The 18,398-nt window shown below is 51.9% G+C and overlaps 1 protein-coding gene across 7 annotated transcripts in view; it reads left to right on the top strand.

Annotated features, from left to right (window-relative positions):
* LOC146869170 (uncharacterized) overlaps positions 1-18,398 on the top strand; it is a 166,788-nt gene that overhangs the window by 24,448 nt on the left and 123,942 nt on the right. The window contains exon 1 of one of the 7 annotated variants that reach the window (XM_085640904.1): positions 7,525-7,869. The exons of 2 other annotated variants lie outside the window; for them this stretch is intronic. The gene's annotated coding sequence lies outside the window, so the exon portion shown is untranslated. Of the gene's footprint in view, positions 1-7,524; positions 7,870-18,398 lie in introns of those variants that run through there. 4 more of the 7 variants (XM_085640908.1, XM_085640924.1, XM_085640913.1 and 1 more) reach the window with 4 other exon arrangements.

Genomic DNA, 18,398 nt, shown 5'->3' with positions numbered 1-18,398 from the left:
AGCCAAAAGCGTCGATGATGCCGTGAAGATTGAAGTTGTAGAAGTTGAAGAGAAGAACCTGAAAGCAGAGGGGACAGAGTCTGGGTCACGGCACAGTGACCAGGGAGCTCAAAGCAAAGAGCCCTTCAATGCCGGGTGCTTCAAGTGGAAAGAGGTGTAGCTTGGATCTGCAGCCACGGGCTCCGGGAGGCTTCAAGGAAGGCCAGCTTCGGGAGGGCGACTGTCCCAAGTTGGGTGAGGGTCGCTGCGGTGTTAGTGTCTGGATTGGATCCACTAAGCCTTGCAACCGCAACCCATGCAAGATGAACAAATCAGCTACTGGTGCAGACCCACGAGGTCTGTGAGAGGTCTCCTTTGGGGAGACTGTAGAGCAGGCCTGGAGCAATCACGGGCCACCGAAGGGGGCTAGGGCGCTGATCTTTGGCACGTATGCTGCTTGGTGGTTGGCTCAATAATGGGCCAAAGCACAACTTCCCCACTGGTCAGGGTCGTGTGCTACGCAAGAGGTGGCCGGTGTCCTGGGGTATTGGGAATCTCGGCACCCACGCGGTCCACGGTACACAGGTTTGCTGTGCACACTCACTGGCCTCTGGGATGCTTAGGAAACCCACCTCAAGGGTGCTGGAAGTCGACGAAGTTCGTGAGAGCAGCGAAGTTCCAACCGGGTCACTTGCAGTGTTTCAGGTGCCTGCCAAGCAGGGGGATAACTCCTTTATCCCAAGGAGATTTCTTCCGTCAGCTGGGCAGCAGCAAGTCGAAGGGCAAGACTGTAAAGTTCAAGATTAATCTGAGGCTCTGGGGACACATTATTCTCCTTTATCCCCAAGATTAGGGGAGTGTCCAGAGTAGTGTCCACCAATGAGTGGTGAGGCGGGAAAGGGTGGCTACACCCTCTCCCCTTTGTGTGTTTCCCGCCTGGGTGAGGGTCCCCTGAACCGGTTCCAAGCGGTGTATGCAGAATGAAGGCTCTGCAGCTGCCTACGTGCAACTCTGAAAGGACATTTGGTGCACCCACCCTGTTCCAATCCACATTATCCTGTCTGGGGAGATGCTAGCACCTCCCTGCCACAGGAGCCCTATTGTCCAGCTGGCGAGGCTGGGGTTTTCCCCAGCAACAGCCAGCCAGAGTTGTGTGGGTGGCGGGTAGTAGCCATTTTGTACTACATGTGCACTTTTAAATTGGTGTCTAAATTCTGCCGCTTTTCCCATATCGCCCCTCTAGCAGGGGGGAATCGTACCCTCATGCCCATGGCTGGACTGGGGGTATGATTCCTACATGTTTGACACCAAACACGATATGGTTCTGTGTAGCCATTCTCAAGTTATCGCGATAGACTTATAATGCGGTTAAGAGTATATGGTATGGCTACACTACAAACAACCCAGCAATGATTTTACGAAGGTTGCAGGCAGGCCCTACTCATGTAGGGGTCCCCCCTCACACATACCTCAGCACCCTGCCTTGTAGGATTAGCAAGGCCTGCCATAGGGGTGACCCATGAGAGTACATGTGTTGTATTGGGGTGGGATATAGGGTACCTATATCCCTGTAAGGGGTGCTAGCACCACCGTACCCAGACTACAGTAGTGGTCTGGTGGTGTCAGTTTGTATGACTGTCCCAGGGTGGCACAATAAGTGCTGCAGCCCTGGTAGGCCTACTGAGGGACCCATGCCCTGGGTACCTAGGGTACCACCTACAAGGGACTGTCAGGGCACCCTCAGCATCCAATTGGCTGGTACCTAGGGTACTCACATCGTTTAACAGAGGAAGCAGATAGGCTGGGGTCCTGGATAGCAGGGCCACAGCCTGGCTAAAGTCATAAAAACAGTCAAAACATCAGCAAAAAGTTGGGGGCAACTATGCAGTCGATGCCACTCTCCTACACCTTGGGAGTGATAGCAAAGCAGAGTCACAGAGGGTACTGAGGTCAATATTTTTAGTGTCACGGAACCAGGAAGTAGCCCTCTAGGTTGGCCGAGAGTTATAGAGTGTGATAGGTGAAGAGAGAATGGGATGAGGAGGTGGTCAGACCAATCTACATGAATAGGGGTAGCGATGGTCAGCAAGCCTGCTTTAGAAATAACAAGGTCCAGGGTTGAGCCCTTAGAGTGTGTTGTTTCAGCGCAGTGTTGGATAAGATCGTTTGCAGAGAGAAAAGTGGCCAGCATATTCGCAGAAGAGTCTTCCAGCGAGCCCCAGTGGAGATAGAAGTCACCCACGAAGATCTGATTGTCACTTTGCGAGTATTGGTCGCTGATGCAGTCCGTGAGTTCCTCCATAAACGAAGGGCTGCTACCAGGCAGGCGGTAAATGGCATGGAATCTGAGGGGTGGGCGGTGGTGCAATTGAAGCTCAAGAGATAGGCATTCAAAAGTGCGGAAGGAGCTGTTAGGAAAAGCCTTAAGTTGAAGGGAGTTTCTAAAGATGACTGCCACATCTCCCCCAACTTTGTCAATTCTGTCATTTCTAAATATAGAATAGCCTGTGAGTAATAGGAGATCAAACATAGAGTGAGAGGTATCGTTGAACCAGGTCTCTGTGAGGAAGAGCATGTCAATATTGTGAAGGGTGATGGTATCAGAGATTTTAAGTTTGTGTTTTATTGTAGATCTGCAGTTGTGGAGCAGACAGTGCAGCTCTGTCGAGACTGTTTTGGTGACGGGGGCACTTGGGCTATGAGCGGTGATAGGGATATTGTACTTATACGAGGGTGCCCGGGAGGATTTCGGTGGATGAGTGGTTCTGACAGAGGAGATGGTCGGGATAGTGTAGATAGAAGGGTTACTTGGAGAGGAAAGAGAAAGAAGGGTGGCGGTCGACGACTTGTGTGAGTTTGCGATGTTTGCAGATGACGGATTATGATTGGCTATTTTGGGGTGTGGGGGCGAGGTGCATCTCGTGGGTTTGAGAAGGTGAGTGTTTTCCAAAGGAATTGAGGTGTATGGAAAGGTGGCAATCTTGGAGCTTAAGAGTGAAATGGTAGCTTCAAGCTGGGAGATGGAGGTGATAAGAGAGCCTAGCTTATTTTCGAGAGAGAGTAGAGCAGAGCACGGCATGTTGGGTGGCTCGATGGAAACAGGAGGGGGTGCAATTGAAGGTGGAGGGCAGAGAGAGGTGAGGGTACGGGAGGGGAGTTGGGGTACAGGGTTCAGGGGTGGGGAAAGGTGGTGGTTGAGAGCGGGTGTTGGTGCATCAGAGGTGAAAGGAGAGTTGTCTTTGTTGAAGTTGCGAGAAGGATAGGAATTGAGGACATAATTAGGGGGAGATAGGTGAGGAACGAGGCAATGGAGCGGAACAAGAGGAGGGCAATGTGTGGAGTCATAGAAAGGGAGGAGGTTTGGGAGGAAGAGTGGAGGGGGTTGGAGAGGTCCTGTAAGCTAGGTGAGGTGGATGCGAGGGAACGGGCACCTGGCAGAGTGAGGGGGGTTGGTAGATAGGGTAGTTGAAGAAAGGAAGTGGTTCTGCTAGGTCCGAGGGAGGGAAAGAGTTACCAAGAGTGGATGGGGGTTACACAGCATTACTGGAGGAGTGGGGGGAAGAAGAGAGGTGCAAGGGGTTTGTGAAGAATTCGGGGTACACTGTGAGGGGAGGAGGGGGTAGAAAAGAGAAGAAGAGGAGGGAATAGGGGGAACGTAAGGAAAGTAACTTGGGGAGTAGGTTGGAAGAGAGGTGGACTAAATAGGGGGGTGGCAGGTAGGGATAGGGGGGAGGAGATAAAATTAGAGTACCGGGACGGTGCAGATTGGACGAGGAGCGCATTAGCTAGAAGTAAGGCAGATGTGATGGGGGGCACACTGTGAGGGGGGAAGAATCGGAGAGGAGGGAACTGGGGAGGGGGGAAGAGGGTCGACCTGCGCCTCCCGAGGGTGCAGCCGATTGGAGAGTAGGGGGGTCAGGGGAGGAGACCGGGAGTAATTGGTGGAGCTAGATGAAGAGTCAAGGGATAACCCGGTCGCAGGGGAGGGGAGTAGGGAAGGGAAGAGGTGGTCGAAGTGTGGAAATATGGATTTTTCTGATCAGTTATGTCCCCTATCTTGGACCCCAACGGTTTCATGTATGAATCACAAGTACATGTATGTTCCCTCCAGTTCCAGTAATGAAGACGCAAACACACGTGCGTCCACCGTCAACATGTCCTCTTTCAGATCCGCCATGAATAGGCCGGATATTCCATTCCTAAGTATGAAAGGCCACCGGATTTATATGGTTCACTTATGCCATTTTACAGTCCAGGCAAGTAGGCCCTGATTCTGTCATCAAGCTTTTCTTTTCTTCTGCCTCTGAAGCTCCAGTCTGAGCCTGCATCTGTGACCATGAACTTTGTCTCATTCCCTGCGCGGCTCACGAAGCCTGACATCAGCCTGTTGCCTGCCAAGAAACTGTATTTCACCTTCGAAATTATCTGCTCCGCTCCCTGCCCAATGCATTCCTGTCTAGTAGTTTCAGTAAACATTCTTCCAGCTACCGAGCAAAGGCCCGGCTTCTCCGTCTTTATGCAAGTAATTCATAGCCTTATTATTATGGAAGACTTCTGCCCTCGCATCTAGTGTAGACACTTAGACGCTTGTACACGCACTAACAGTCAGTATAGTCAGTATAGAATAAGATTCTACTCTAAGAGACCTCTCTTCTGGATAACGTAGTTCTTTAAACATAGGATGTTAGATATGATTTGGGATTAGGTTGACTTGACCCTCCAGACTTCTGTCGCCACATGTAGAGCTAAATGTCAAGTCCCCTTCACCCCCTAGTTGCACGTCAATCACACGTCATGCTGCTGTGCGCACATTTCTGCCAAGTATTTCTGCTGACATTACGAAATTCTTTCATGGAACCACCCTATTATGACATCACACCTGATGATGTTCTTTAGTCACACCCAGTTACACCTACTTTTGCTACGTATGTATGTCTTATCTACACTATCAATTGTTACGCCTCTTGCATTTGCTTCACTGTAATGCCTATTGTATAAAAGTGATTAATTATCAATAATGTATGTACTTCACTTCCTGAACCTTCGTGGTGATGGAACTTGGAGCAACCGATTCGAATCGTCCATTGGAATAAAGCCCATTCCGAACCTCTAATACCACGGATTCTGCCTCTTATTTACTGAGCTATTTCTATTATGTTTCTGTATCAAATTAAGTCCCGGTAATTAAATTATTTACCACAGAAGAGAGAGAGAGACAGGTGTCTTTGGCTTGGGTCATGACAGTACCGTTGTTATAGAGTGAGATAGTGAGGGAGCCGTTGAAACCCGCAGAGGGGGACATTTTTAGCTGTTTCCCATGAGGGATAGAGGAGGAGGAGGTGACGTTAAGGGAATTATATAAGCTGGTGGACCAAGAGGGGATGTCGTGAGTGAAAAAAATGAGATCGTTTTTGAGCCTCCCATAACGACCATTGTAGAACTGATCAACAAAAAGGGAATCGGGAAAGCCTTCAGTGGTGTTATGCTTGAATCGTTTGGCTGAAGCTTTAATCAGGTTAGAAGGGTAAATGATTTTGTAGCAATTAATTCCAGATTTAACGCGCGTGGTGGCCATGTTGGGAAAATGAGGAGGAGGAGGAGGAGGAGGGCGGTGGGGATAAGAGAAGAGTGCTGCTAGGGTAGCGGTGGTGAGGAGAAGTGTAAGGACAAGAAGGGGGCACATATTCCAGGAGTCGGGTGAAGATACCCGAATTAATGTGCAGTCAGGGAAGTGAGGCGATTAGGAACAGGCTGTTACTTCAGAACAGGACTGATTCAACATGATAGGACTGAAGATAGAGCGGTGTAAGAGGGAGACGAGGGCACAAATTCCAGCAGTCGAGAGAGGTTAACGCCATAATGCGCGGTATGGCTCCTCTGTAGAGTCAGGCATTGTAGACTCAAACCTCCTCAGACGTCATGAGGCCTCATAGAACTGCTGATCGCCAGAGTCAGTCAAGGTACCTTGGTCACTAGTGCGCCCCTCGCCTCACTGCGCGCCTTGAGGCCCTTCACGCTTGGAAACCGCTGCAGCACTGCCCCCCCACTACTCTGTATGAAGGACCTACTGCAGCCCTGCCCCCTATAGGGATCCTACCATCGCAGACTGCTCCTACAAGGCTGCAGAGCTCTGAGCGTACTGCTCAACCCCTCCCGGCATGCTCTTCTGCAGCCACACAGGCCACTCAGCCCCCCCCCCCCCCGGCTCTCTACTCAAAGACCCTACAAGGTCTCCAGCTTTACCCTGCCTCTGTGGGTGTTTGTAACTATAGGAAGGGGGGGGGGTCATGCCAGGGCCGGCCTTAGTGCTGGTGGCGCCCTGTGCGACAATGTTTCTTGGCGCCCCCCAATGACCACCTCCACCACGGATTCTCTCACTTGCACCCTTTAACAGTGACCACGTCTCCATAACCACACCCTCTCAGATGCATTGAATTAGTTATATAGCGCCACTCATACCAGTGTAGGGTGTCCGAGCACTTTGCATCACACACACATTACACAGAGACAATCAATCATACGATTGTAAATCAGTGTATAGGAAACGTTACATAAGCCAAAGGACTGAAAGTGTAGGAGTCGCATGTCATCCATACTGGTAGGCAGTATAGTTTGAGTGCTTGGTGTGGAGAGGCACAAACTCAGAGTTGGAAAAGAAACAGCATAGTTGGGAGTTTTCTTTAATAATAAGAATTGATTTCTAGCCAAATTAACCCTTTTTGCAACATTAATCAATGTTCTAATAATGTATACTTTGCGGTGTGTATGCAGTTCCAGGATGAAAGTTAATAGCTCACTATTCTATATTAGGACTTTAAGTTATAAATTGCAAGTAACAAAAGGATGTCTCTTTTGAAAGCAGTAACCTGCTGATCTGTTTACATCACACGCACTCTGTAATCTACTTGGTACAGTTTTTGCAGCGGCATCTCAACCCTCTGCACGAACTTCACATAAGTCAAAACCTCAACTATACAAAACTCTGATCGCTCTCCAGGAAGGACATTGGTCACAGGACTTATCTTGATATTTTTGTGAGGCTGCTAATTGCCGAGGAAAGGCAGGTGCTTCAGAAACATAATGATCTGGCAAACACGGCGCCCCCAGGAAGCCAGCACCCGGTGCAGTGGCACCGGTCGCACCGCCCTGGGTCATGCCCCTGACGAGCACCGTACCCCACCCCCCGGCAGTGGCAGTATGCGAAGGTAGGGTGACTGACTCCCGCCGGAGCAGACACACGTGGAAAGCTCAACCAGCAGGACTTGTACTTACCAACTTGGGCAGGAGGAAGGTGAACGCCGAGGGCGGGGCCTGCTCCAGCGGGGGCTCCTCTAACCCGAGGGTGGGGCTGGCTGAGGTGGGGGCAGGTCCCCGAGTATGTGGCTGGCTCAGTTACCTGCACCTCCCTGGAGAGCAGGCTCTGCTCAGGTGGGGGCAGGACTTACCTGAGGGCGGGGCTTGCTTGGGTACCTTCACCTCCCTAGGGGGAGGGGACAGCAGTGACGTGAAGGCGGGGCTGGGTCAGGTACCGCACTTCCCTGAGGGGAGAGGGGCAGCTGGATCTGGTACCAGAGGGCGGGGCTTGAGACAGTAAGGGCTGCATCCACCTTTGGTTATAGTCAGCTCCGGTACCGGGACCTTCCACGGGGGCGGGGCCTACTCCGGTGCCGCCTCACCAGACCTGTTTCCGGGTCGTCCTGGTCGGTTCAGCAGGTCTCGGAGGGCAGAGGCCGCCCCTGAAAATGCCTGCTTCCAGCAACATGTAACTATGTGTGCAGCGCATTGAGCTCCGGGGTTTCCTCGAGGCGCTACAGACACTACCCGACTCCCCCCAAGGCAGACTTGACAGATGCGGATCTGAGGGATTCCGACACTTACTTGTCATTTAGGGTGAGTACACGTGTCCAGCCCTGGGGGGAGGGGAGGGAAATCCAAACTAGGAGAAGGGGGCAAGAACTCTCGTGCCAGCCTACAAAATACACAGACACCCGACTAAAGGGCAGTGTATTCACATTTGTATTTTTAAAGAGGCAAAGACTAAATATTGCATGCCCCTGTTGTGCCCTTTCTTTTTTAAACTGCAACGTGGAACTTACTTTTATGGAAGTGTCTACTGAGGGAGGCAGAAGTGCATTTTGGGAGATGTAGTCATGTGTGTGCTTTTTCTATGAGGCGAATACAAACAACCCTATCTCGCCTATGCTTGTGGCTGGCTCCCCATAGAAGCCAGGGGGATGCCAGGAGAAATGCATGTATTTTTTTCTTTTTTGTTCAAATTTATATTATATCACCCACCAGGCCTCGCATACCTGAAAGCTCCTCTTCATAAAGACATGTTTTACCAGCTGTCCCCTTAGCCGACCTCCCTCTGGAGGGATAACCCCCTCCCCCTGACTGTGCGACCTGTGTGTTTTTCTTTTTTTGCATCTTTAGCGCGAACTCGGCCCGAAGGTATTGGAGCGCTTTACTTGAGCACTGTATTTTCATTACACATTCAGGCACGGGGAGATGAAGTGATTTGCCCAGAATCACAGGATGTGGACGCGACCCCAAGGCTCGAACCCTGGTTTCCTGCACCAGAGGCCACATCCTCTCCCCACCTAACCTTGCTGCCACTACCTGTACCCGGTGCCCCCTACAACCCCTAACTATCTGTATCAGTGCATCTGTAGCGATCGAAATATTTAACGACCCCTGTCTTTACCCCCACTGTGTGCCTCAGGTAATGACCGAACCAGCAACTGACTGTAACTTTGTATCCTCTGAACCAAAACCTGTTTTTAATAAAAACGCGCTGTAACACCTCCGGGTAATGCCCGTACTACAAACAAATGCAGAATTAATACATCAATGTATCGAGGGAAGGTTAGCGCTATGAGGTATCTGTGCTGATTGAAGCACAGTGTAGTACACAGAGGCGCAGGGCATTATTGGCTATCTGCACACATTAATGTACACCAGAGTGACGTGGCACCAGTTAGAGTAAGGTTCACCTGTTATAACCGGGACTTGGAAGCCTCCCTTCAGACCTCAGAGGGGACCTCTTTCCCCCCCCCCCCCCCATCCATGTATTTACAAGCCTCCCTTCAGTCCTTAGAGGCGACCCCCATCCATGTATTTACAAGCCTCCCTTCAGTCCTAAGAGCGACCCCCATCCATGTATTGACAAGCCTCCCTTCAGTCCTCAGAGGGGACCCGCCATCCCTGTATTTACAAGCCTCCCTTCAGTCCTTAGAGGCGACCCCCATCCATGTATTTACAAGCCTCCCTTCAGTCCTAAGAGCGACCCCCATCCATGTATTGACAAGCCTCCCTTCAGTCCTCAGAGGGGACCCGCCATCCCTGTATTTACAAGCCTCCCTTCAGTCCTCAGAGGGGACCCGCCATCCCTGTATTTAAAGCCTCCCTTCTGTCCTCGGAGGCGACCCGCCATCCATGTATTTACAAGCCTACCTTCAGTCCCAAGAGGTGACCCGCCATGCATGTATTTACAAGCCTCCCTTCAGTCCTCGGAGGCGACCCGCCATCCATGTATTTACAAGCCTCCCTTCAGTCCTCAGAGGCGACCCGCCATCCATGTATTTACAAGCCTCCCTTCAGTCCTCGGAGGCGACCCACCATCCATGTATTTACAAGCCTCCTTCAGTCCTCGGAGGCGACCCCCATCCATGTATTTACAAGCCTCCCTTCTGTCCTCAGAGGGGACCCGCCATCCATGTATTTACAAGCCTCCATTCAGTACTCGGAGGCGACCCACCATCCATGTATTTACAAGCCTCCCTTCAGTCCTCGGAGGCGACCCCCATCCATGTATTTACAAGCCTCCCTTCAGTCCTCGGAGGCGACCCCCATCCATGTATTTACAAGCCTCCCTTCTGTCCTCAGAGGGGACCCGCCATCCATGTATTTACAAGCCTCCCTTCAGTCCTCAGAGGCGACCCGCCATCCATGTATTTACAAGCCTCCCTTCTGTCCTCAGAGGCGACCCGCCATCCATGTATTTACAAGCCTCCCTTCTGTCCTCGGAGGCGACCCGCCATCCATGTATTTACAAGCCTCCCTTCTGTCCTCGGAGGCGACCCGCCATCCATGTATTTACAAGCCTCCCTTCTGTCCTCGGAGGCGACCCGCCATCCATGTATTTACAAGCCTCCCTTCTGTCCTCGGAGGCGACCCGCCATCCATGTATTTACAAGCCTCCCTTCTGTCCTCGGAGGCGACCCGCCATCCATGTATTTACAAGCCTCCCTTCTGTCCTCGGAGGCGACCCGCCATCCATGTATTTACAAGCCTCCCTTCAGTCCCAAGAGGCGACCCGCCATCCATGTATTTACAAGCCTCCCTTCAGTCCTCGGAGGCGACCCACCATCCATGTATTTACAAGCCTCCTTCAGTCCTCAGAGGCGACCCGCCATCCATGTATTTACAAGCCTCCCTTCAGTCCTCAGAGGCGACCCGCCATCCATGTATTTACAATCAATCAGTCAATTAATTTGTAAAGCGCGCTACTCACCCGTAGGGTCTCAAGGCGGTGGGGGGAGGGGGATCCACTACTGCTCGAAGAGCCAGGTCTTGAGCTGTTTCCTGAAGGTGAGATGGTTCTGGGTCAGTCGTAGGTGGGTGGGGAGGGAGTTCCATGTCTTGGCCGCCAGGTAGGAGAAGGATCTTCCTCCGGCGGTGGTCTTGCGGATGCGCGGGACGGTGGCGAGGGCGAGGCTGGCGGAGCGGAGGTGGCGAGTGGGTGTGTAGAATGTGAGGCGGTTGTTGAGGTATGTGGGTCCCATGTCGTGGAGAGCCTTGTGTGCGTGGGTGAGGAGTCTGAACGTGATCCTCTTGCTGATGGGGAGCCAGTGCAGGTCTCTTAGCTGGGGAGAGATGTGGCTGAAGCGGGGGGTGTCCAGGATAAGTCGTGCAGAGGCGTTCTGTATGTGCTGGAGTCTTTTCTGTAGTTTGGCTGTGGTTCCAGCGTAGAGGGTGTTTCCATAGTCCAGTCGGCTGGTGACGAGGGCCTGGGTGACCGTCTTCCTGGTGTCGGTGGGGATCCACCGGAAGATCTTTCGGAGCATGCGCAGGGTGTTGAAGCAGGATGACGAGACGGCGTTGACTTGCTTGGTCATCGTGAGGGAGGAGTCCAGGATGAAGCCCAGGTTGCGAGCATGGTCCGTTGGCTTTGGAGCGGAGCCCAGGGCAGGAGGCCACCAGGAGTTCGTCCCAGGCGGAGGGGAATGTTCCCAGGGTGAGGACTTCCGTCTTATCTGAGTTCAGTTTCAGCCGGCTGAGCTTCATCCATTCCGCGACGTCTTTCATTCCTTCCTGGAGGTTGGCTCTGGCTGTGGCGGGGTCGTTGGTGAAGGAGAGGATCAGCTGGGTGTCGTCGACGTAGGAGATGATGTTGAGGTTGTGTTGGCGTTCGATGGCTGCGAGGGGGCTCATGTAGACGTTGAAGAGGGTGGGGCTGAGCGAGGATCCTTGCGGGACGCCGCAGATGACTTCGGTGGCCACGGACCGGAACGGGGGAAGGCGGACTCTCTGGGTTCTGCCGGCGAGGAACGAGATGATCCATTCCAAGGCCTTTCCTTGGATTCTGATGTTGCTGAGGCGCTGTTTCAGGGTGCGGTGGCATACGGTGTCGAAGGCTGCCGAGAGGTCCAGGAGGATGAGGGCAGCTGTTTCTCCGTTGTCGAGCAGGGACCTGATGTCGTCAGTGGCTGCGATGAGGGCGGTCTCGGTGCTGTGGTTTGCTTGGAAGCCGGACTGCGAGGGGTCGAGGGATCCGTTGGTCTCGAGGAAGGCGGAGAGTTGTTTGTTGACGATCTTCTCGATGACTTTGGCCGGAAAGGGGAGGAGCGAGATGGGGCGGAATTTCTTGAGGTCCGTGGGGTCCGCGGTGGGTTTCTTCAGGAGGGCACTGAGCTTGGCGTGTTTCCAGCTCTCTGGGAAGGTGGCGAAAGCGAAGGAGCTGTTGATGATGTTCCGGAGTTGGGGTGCGATGATGGAGTCTGCTTTGTTGAAGATGTGGTGTGGGCAGGGGTTGGTTGGGGAGTCGGAGTGGATGGTGTTCATCGTGTGGGTGGTATCTTCGGTGCTGACCGTCGTCCAGGTGCGGAGGGTGGTGGTGGGGGACGCCGGATCGGTGGTAGGGTGCGCGGTCTGTGCGCCGAAACTGTTGTGTATGTCGGCAATCTTGCGGTGAAAGAACGTGGCGAGTGAGTCGCAGAGGTCCTGCGAGGGTGTGATGTCGTTGTTGCAGGCGCTGGGGCTGGAGAGCTCTTTGACGATGCTGAAGAGTTCCTTGCTGTTGTGGGAGTTGTTGTCCAGTCATTCTTTGAATGTGGTCCTTTTGGTGGTGCAGATCAGTTGGTGGCGTTCTTGAGGGCTGTCATGTTTTCTGTAGTCTGGTCGTGGCGCCAGGCTTTCTCGAGGGTACGGCAGGTTTTCTTGGAGTTTTTGAGGTCGTTGGTGAACCAGGAGGCTTTCTTGCTGCCGTGTCTGCTGGGGGGGTTCTTCAGTGGTGCGAGGTCATCGGCGCAGTTGGTGAGCCACTGTGTGAGGTTGCGGGCTGCTTCGTTGGGGTCCGTCGTGTTGGTGGGGGGGTTCTGGCTGAGGGAGGTGGTGAGCTGGTCGGCGGTGATCTTGCTCCAGCTTCTACGGGGAACCTGTTGAGGGTGGTTGCGGGTCGTGGTTCTCCTGAAGTTGAAGTGGACGCAGCTGTGGTCTGTCCAGTGCAGTCCGGTGGAGTGGCTGAAGGAGATGTGCTTGCTGGAGGAGAAGACGGGGTCAAGTGTGTGGCCGGCGATGTGGGTGGGGGTGTTCACCAGTTGCTTGAGTCTGAGGTTGGCGAGGTTGCCCAGCAGGGTGGTGGTGTTGCTGTCGTTGTTCTCCAGGTGGAAGTTGAGGTCTCCTAGGAGGATGTAGTCTGAGGAGGTAAGGGCGTGCGGGCTGACTAAGTCTGCGATGGATTCGCTGAATTGTGTGCGTGGTCCCGGGGGTCTGTAGACGAGGGTGCCTCTGAGGGTGGTCTTGGGGTCGGTGTGTATCTGGAAGTGAAGGTGTTCGGCGGCGGTGAGGGTGTCATCGGAGTTGGTCGTGATTCGGATGGTGTTTCTGTGGACGATGGCGATGCCTCCTCCGGCTTGGTTGACGCGGTCCTCCTCCGGCTTGGTTGACGCGGTCCTTCCGGGCGATTTTGTAGCCATCCGGGATGGCTATGGTGATGTCGGGAGCTGAGGAGGCGTTCATCCATGTTTCTGTGAGGAACGCGACGTCTGGTGATGTTGTGTCGAGAAGGTTCCAGAGTTCGACGGCGTGCCTGTGGATGGAGCGGGTGTTGAGCAAGATGCACTTGAGGTGGTCGTTGCTGGAGCCGGGCTTGGTGGGTGCGGTGCAGGATCGGGTGCAGGTGAAGTTGCAGGCGTGGCAGGTGAATGCTCCGTGGGTGCGTTTCGGGTTGGCTTGGTAGCAGGCTGGCTGTCGGCAGGTGTTGAGTGCGTGGAGGGTGGCGGCGTCGTATCTGTCGGGTTGGCTGGCTCCGGCGGGGTCCAGAGGTTCTGGCGCTGGGCGCGGTCCAGGCGTAGACGGGCTTGCCTTTGGCGCGCCCGCACCCCACCATATATGGCGAAGTGGGAGGGAGGAGCAGCTGGGAGCGGGGCGGCGAATGGGGAGCGGGTGCCAAGAGAAGGGGGCGGGGCCGCAGGAGAGCAGCGGCGGGGAGCGGAAGGGGGGTGGAAAGAGCAGGAAGACGGAGCGGGAGAGCGAGGGCAAGCCTGGAGAGCAGGGACCTTAAGGAGAGGCGGCAGCAAGAGAGGCCAAGAAGGCAGCAGCAGCAGCAGAATCTGGGTACACGGGGGCCGTGCGGAGTGGATTGACCGGGTCAAGCCTCCCTTCAGTCCTCACAGGGGACCCGTCATCCATGTATTTACAAGCCTCCCTTCAGTCATAGGAGGTGACCCCCATCCATGTATTTACAAGCCTCCCTTCAGTCCTCAGAGGCGACCCCCCCCCCCCCCCCCCCCCAATCCATGTATTTACAAGCCTCCCTCCTGTCCTCGGAGGCGACCCGCCATCCATGTATTTACAAGCCTCCCTTCAGTCCTCAGAGGCGACCCCCCCCCCCCCATCCATGTATTTACAAGCCTCCCTTCAGTCATAGGAGGTGACCCCCATCCATGTATTTACAAGCCTCCCTTCAGTCCTCAGAGGCGACCCCCCCCCCCCCCCAATCCATGTATTTACAAGCCTCCCTCCTGTCCTCGGAGGCGACCCGCCATCCATGTATTTACAAGCCTCCCTTCAGTCCTCAGAGGCGACCCCCCCCCCCCCATCCATGTATTTACAAGCCTCCCTTCAGTCATAGGAGGTGACCCCCATCCATGTATTTACAAGCCTCCCTTCAGTCCTCAGAGGCGACCCCCCCCCCCCCCCCCCCAATCCATGTATTTACAAGCCTCCCTCCTGTCCTCGGAGGCGACCCGCCATCCATGTATTTACAAGCCTCCCTTCAGTCCTCAGAGGCGACCCCCCCCCCCCCCCCCCCATCCATGTATTTACAAGCCTCCCTTCAGTCCTCAGAGGCGACCCGCCATCCATGTATTTACTTCTGATCCGGGCTTCTTGAGTTCCATGATTGTGATCTTGTCACTTTTACCACATAATTGTGGAATGCCACATGTACCACATAACCCACCACCTGCTGTGTAATATGCAGGTTTCGGCAAAGAAACGTTTCTATTCGAAAGAAATCTGAACCTGTGAAGCGCTGCGCATTGCCCTTCAGCGCCTGGATACCCTCACGGGTGATTCGCGGCGCTGTACAAATTCATATAACACTACAAATGCAGCTCAGGACAGGTTACGACAGGTTCTGGGCTCTTTCGCTTGTTGGTCGCTGTTTGTAGGCATTAAAGATGAGTGAATTCTCAGCTAATGTTGGTGTGACAGTCTGGGCAAGGGTCTTCAGCTATAATGTGTAAGGGACAATGGAAACCTTCAAATGCAGTTCAAACAAGGAGAAAATAATGTTTTCTGCCCTGTCATGAAACTTTCCACCTGTCCCTTTTCTTTCAGAGTTCTCAAAGTTACACTAATTCGGATGCAGTAAAGGATTTGCAGACTAGGAAATATTCTGCGCCTGTTTTTAAGGTCGGAGATCCTTTATCATAAAGTGTCGTGTAATGCGACCTACAGATAATATATGTGCTGTAATCAACAAAATTCAATTGTGCCAAAAAGGACTGTACTTCTAAAATACTTCAATTGTGAACTCGGAGTTAATCTAAAGCTGAAAGCAATTTCTAAACCTCCCTGGGAACCCCAGAATATGAAAGACACCCCATTTATTACCGGGACGCGTATATTGTTTCCTGCTGATGCGGGGTTGTATGTTTTATTCTGGAGGTCCCTCGGGACAGTGCTGAAGGGAGGGTCTCCTGGGCGTCCATAGCAGCCTCGGCCAGACCTGCAGTGACTGACGCTTTGCACAGGATCCGCTGGCTGTCCATAGGTTTGACTTCGCCTATGTATTCTCTAGGGGCGTGGGACCCCTTTTGTAGCGCTGTGTATTTAGAAGGGTAAAGTAGTGCGATGATGTCACAGAATGTGCTGCATAATGTACTTGTAATAGCAGCTCGTGAATGACGCATAATGAAGTCAGTCCTAGTGCCTGGGTGTTCTTGCGTTATAACCTCAGTGTAGGGGGTCTGTCAGGACCACCACACATACACTGCTTAATGTACGATGGAAATGTCCCACCATGCACCTGTGCTCTGACAATATGATACGGCGCCCCGAGCCTAGTAACAAATATATATAATCACTGCAAGTCCAGCGTCACCAGACGCACCCAGTAACCTCTAACCAGCACTGTGATATGTCTAACTTCATTCATTCATTCACCACTATAGCGCATGGCTACCCAACGGGCCTCCCAGCGCTGCTCATAAACCTCCGCTACGGTTCTTTTTTAGCATGCCTAATGTTTAAAATAGGTTGGTTTTCACATTTTTTTTCAATGCTGATTTCTGATTTGTCCGGTCGGATGTGTGCTGGGCCCACTAGGAGTTTGTGACCCTCCGATCTCGGTGTTCTCTTCGGCGTGTAATCGTGCATATGCATTACAAATGGACCTTTCCTGGGCAAACTGATAGAAAGAGCAGCGTCCGTCCAGATGTCACAATTCACTTGAAGAGAATGACACACTCTCAGACTTCCAAACAGGATTCCGTCCAGGAAGAGGCACAGAATCTGCCCTCCTTGCCGTCTGGGATGACCTGAAGAACACAGTTGACCGCAGCGGGGTTGCTGCGCTACTCCTCTTGGACCGCTCGGCTGCCTTTAACATGGTTGAGCATGTCACTCTGAAACAAAGACTCTACGAAGCCGGCATAGAGGGGACTGCTCTAGCCTGGATCGCGTCCTACCTTCGAAACGGAACTAATATCATCCATACCCCACCTTTCTCGTCCAAACCGTACTGCCCAAAAGCAGGGGTCCCTCAAGGCTCTATCCTCTTGCCATGCTTTTCAATATCTACATGAAGTCATTACCGGTACTGATCAATCAATTTCACCTCATGTGCTATGACTATGCAGATGATACACAGATGACACACAAATACTCCTTCACCTGGAATGCCCCAAAGACATTGAAAACTCCCCAATTTTCAGCTGTCTCAGAGCCGTGGATCAATGGATGACTTGGAGCCATCTCAAATCGAATGCTTCAAAAACGGAAATACTCACGTGTGGCGACTGGAAACATTACGACCTACTTGCCGCCTGGCCTGATGAACTGGGATCACCACCTAAAGTATCGAAGGAAGTAAGAAACCTTGAAATAATCATGGACTCCAATCTGTCGATGAATGCCCGAGTGGACAAACTAGCAAGATCAAGCTTTGTCACTATAAAAACGCTGCGACGAATTTTCCCTCATTTTGGGATTTCCACACAAGGTCCAGGCTACCATCTCCCTTGCTCTGTCCAAACTCTATTACGCCAATAGCCTCTAACACGGATCACCTTTAACGACTATGAAAAGAGTACAACGGATTCAGAACTCAGCTGCCAGACTACTCTTGCATATCAAACCGCGAGACCACATCTCACCTGCCTTGAAAGCCCTGCATCGGTTACCGGTTGCCAGAAGATCCACGTTCAAGCTGCTTTGTATCACCCACAAAGCCATACATGGAACGGGACCGCTCTTCATCACCAAACACATTCAACAAAGGAACCTCAGCTCTAAAGGGGCATCTCGCCTCAAAATCCAAAGGTACAAGGAAAAAACCGTGGGTGGCACATCCTTCTCTGTTCAAGCAGCCAAACTATGGAACTCTTTACCCCCCAACATAAGGTCCACCGACCACCACCTTATCGTCTGCAAACTACTCCAGAATTGGCTCTTCCTCACATAAGCACCAGACGCAAACAGAAATATACAGCATACTCCTCTGTACATAAGCATTTGTTTTCACTACAGATATGTACCTATCGTTGTGTATTGCTTTGTATAAACATGTAGAATAATTATGTTGTTGTAAGTAAATAACAAAATAATAACAAAAAATCATCTTTTGGTCTGCATGTACTTCTTCCATTGTGCATCTATGTACCTTCCCATGTACTTGGATCTGTGTGTTTGTTACTTTTCTCCTGAAAAAGCATATCCCATGCACTACCCTATTTCTCACCCTGTACCTCTATCAATATCTTTAATCTACATATACTTACCTCCTTTATGTATCTTTATACTCTCAATGTACTTATGGATCTATATTTTTATCACTTTCTTCTAATTTAGCATTTCCAATGCTCTACCCTATTTCTCAGCCTATACCTCTGTCAATGTATCCTCTACATCCACCCTCTCATTTATCCCAAACCCCATACCACTACTATGATCCCAAAATAACCCTTTCTAGACTCTCTCCTACTCTACCCCTCCTTGCATCATCTGACACCTATTTTACTATACCCATCCCCCAAAACAAATCTTTATAAACTCTCCCCTCTGACTCTTCCCCTCAAAAACCTCTTTTCACTCATCCAAAAGCCTCCTTCTACTGCTATGACCTAAAAAAAAAAAGTCACTCTTCTGTCCCATCACTATCCTTTTCAATCAAAATAACAGACTAACATGTTCACTTCTCAATATCCAGATTCCACTATACTAATTCACCACTAATCCTTTATGGGTTCCAGAGTAGCGTGCTACTCGCCAATGAAGGGTTTCAACACCCCATCAGGGTTACCAGCGCTATATAAATGCAAACCTTTTACCCTTTTCTACCCCTCCCCAACCCTCCTCAATCCAAATAACTGACTAACATATCCACCACTCAAATTACTTTCATGTTATGCCATACTAATTCAACAGTAATCCTTATGGGCTCCAGAGTAGCGTGCTACTCACCAATAAAGTGC

This window comes from Triturus cristatus, chromosome 1_1 (assembly GCF_964204655.1).
Source record: "Triturus cristatus chromosome 1_1, aTriCri1.1, whole genome shotgun sequence".
NCBI lineage: Eukaryota > Metazoa > Chordata > Amphibia > Caudata > Salamandridae > Triturus > Triturus cristatus.
This window is presented reverse-complemented; position numbering and strand designations above follow the sequence as displayed.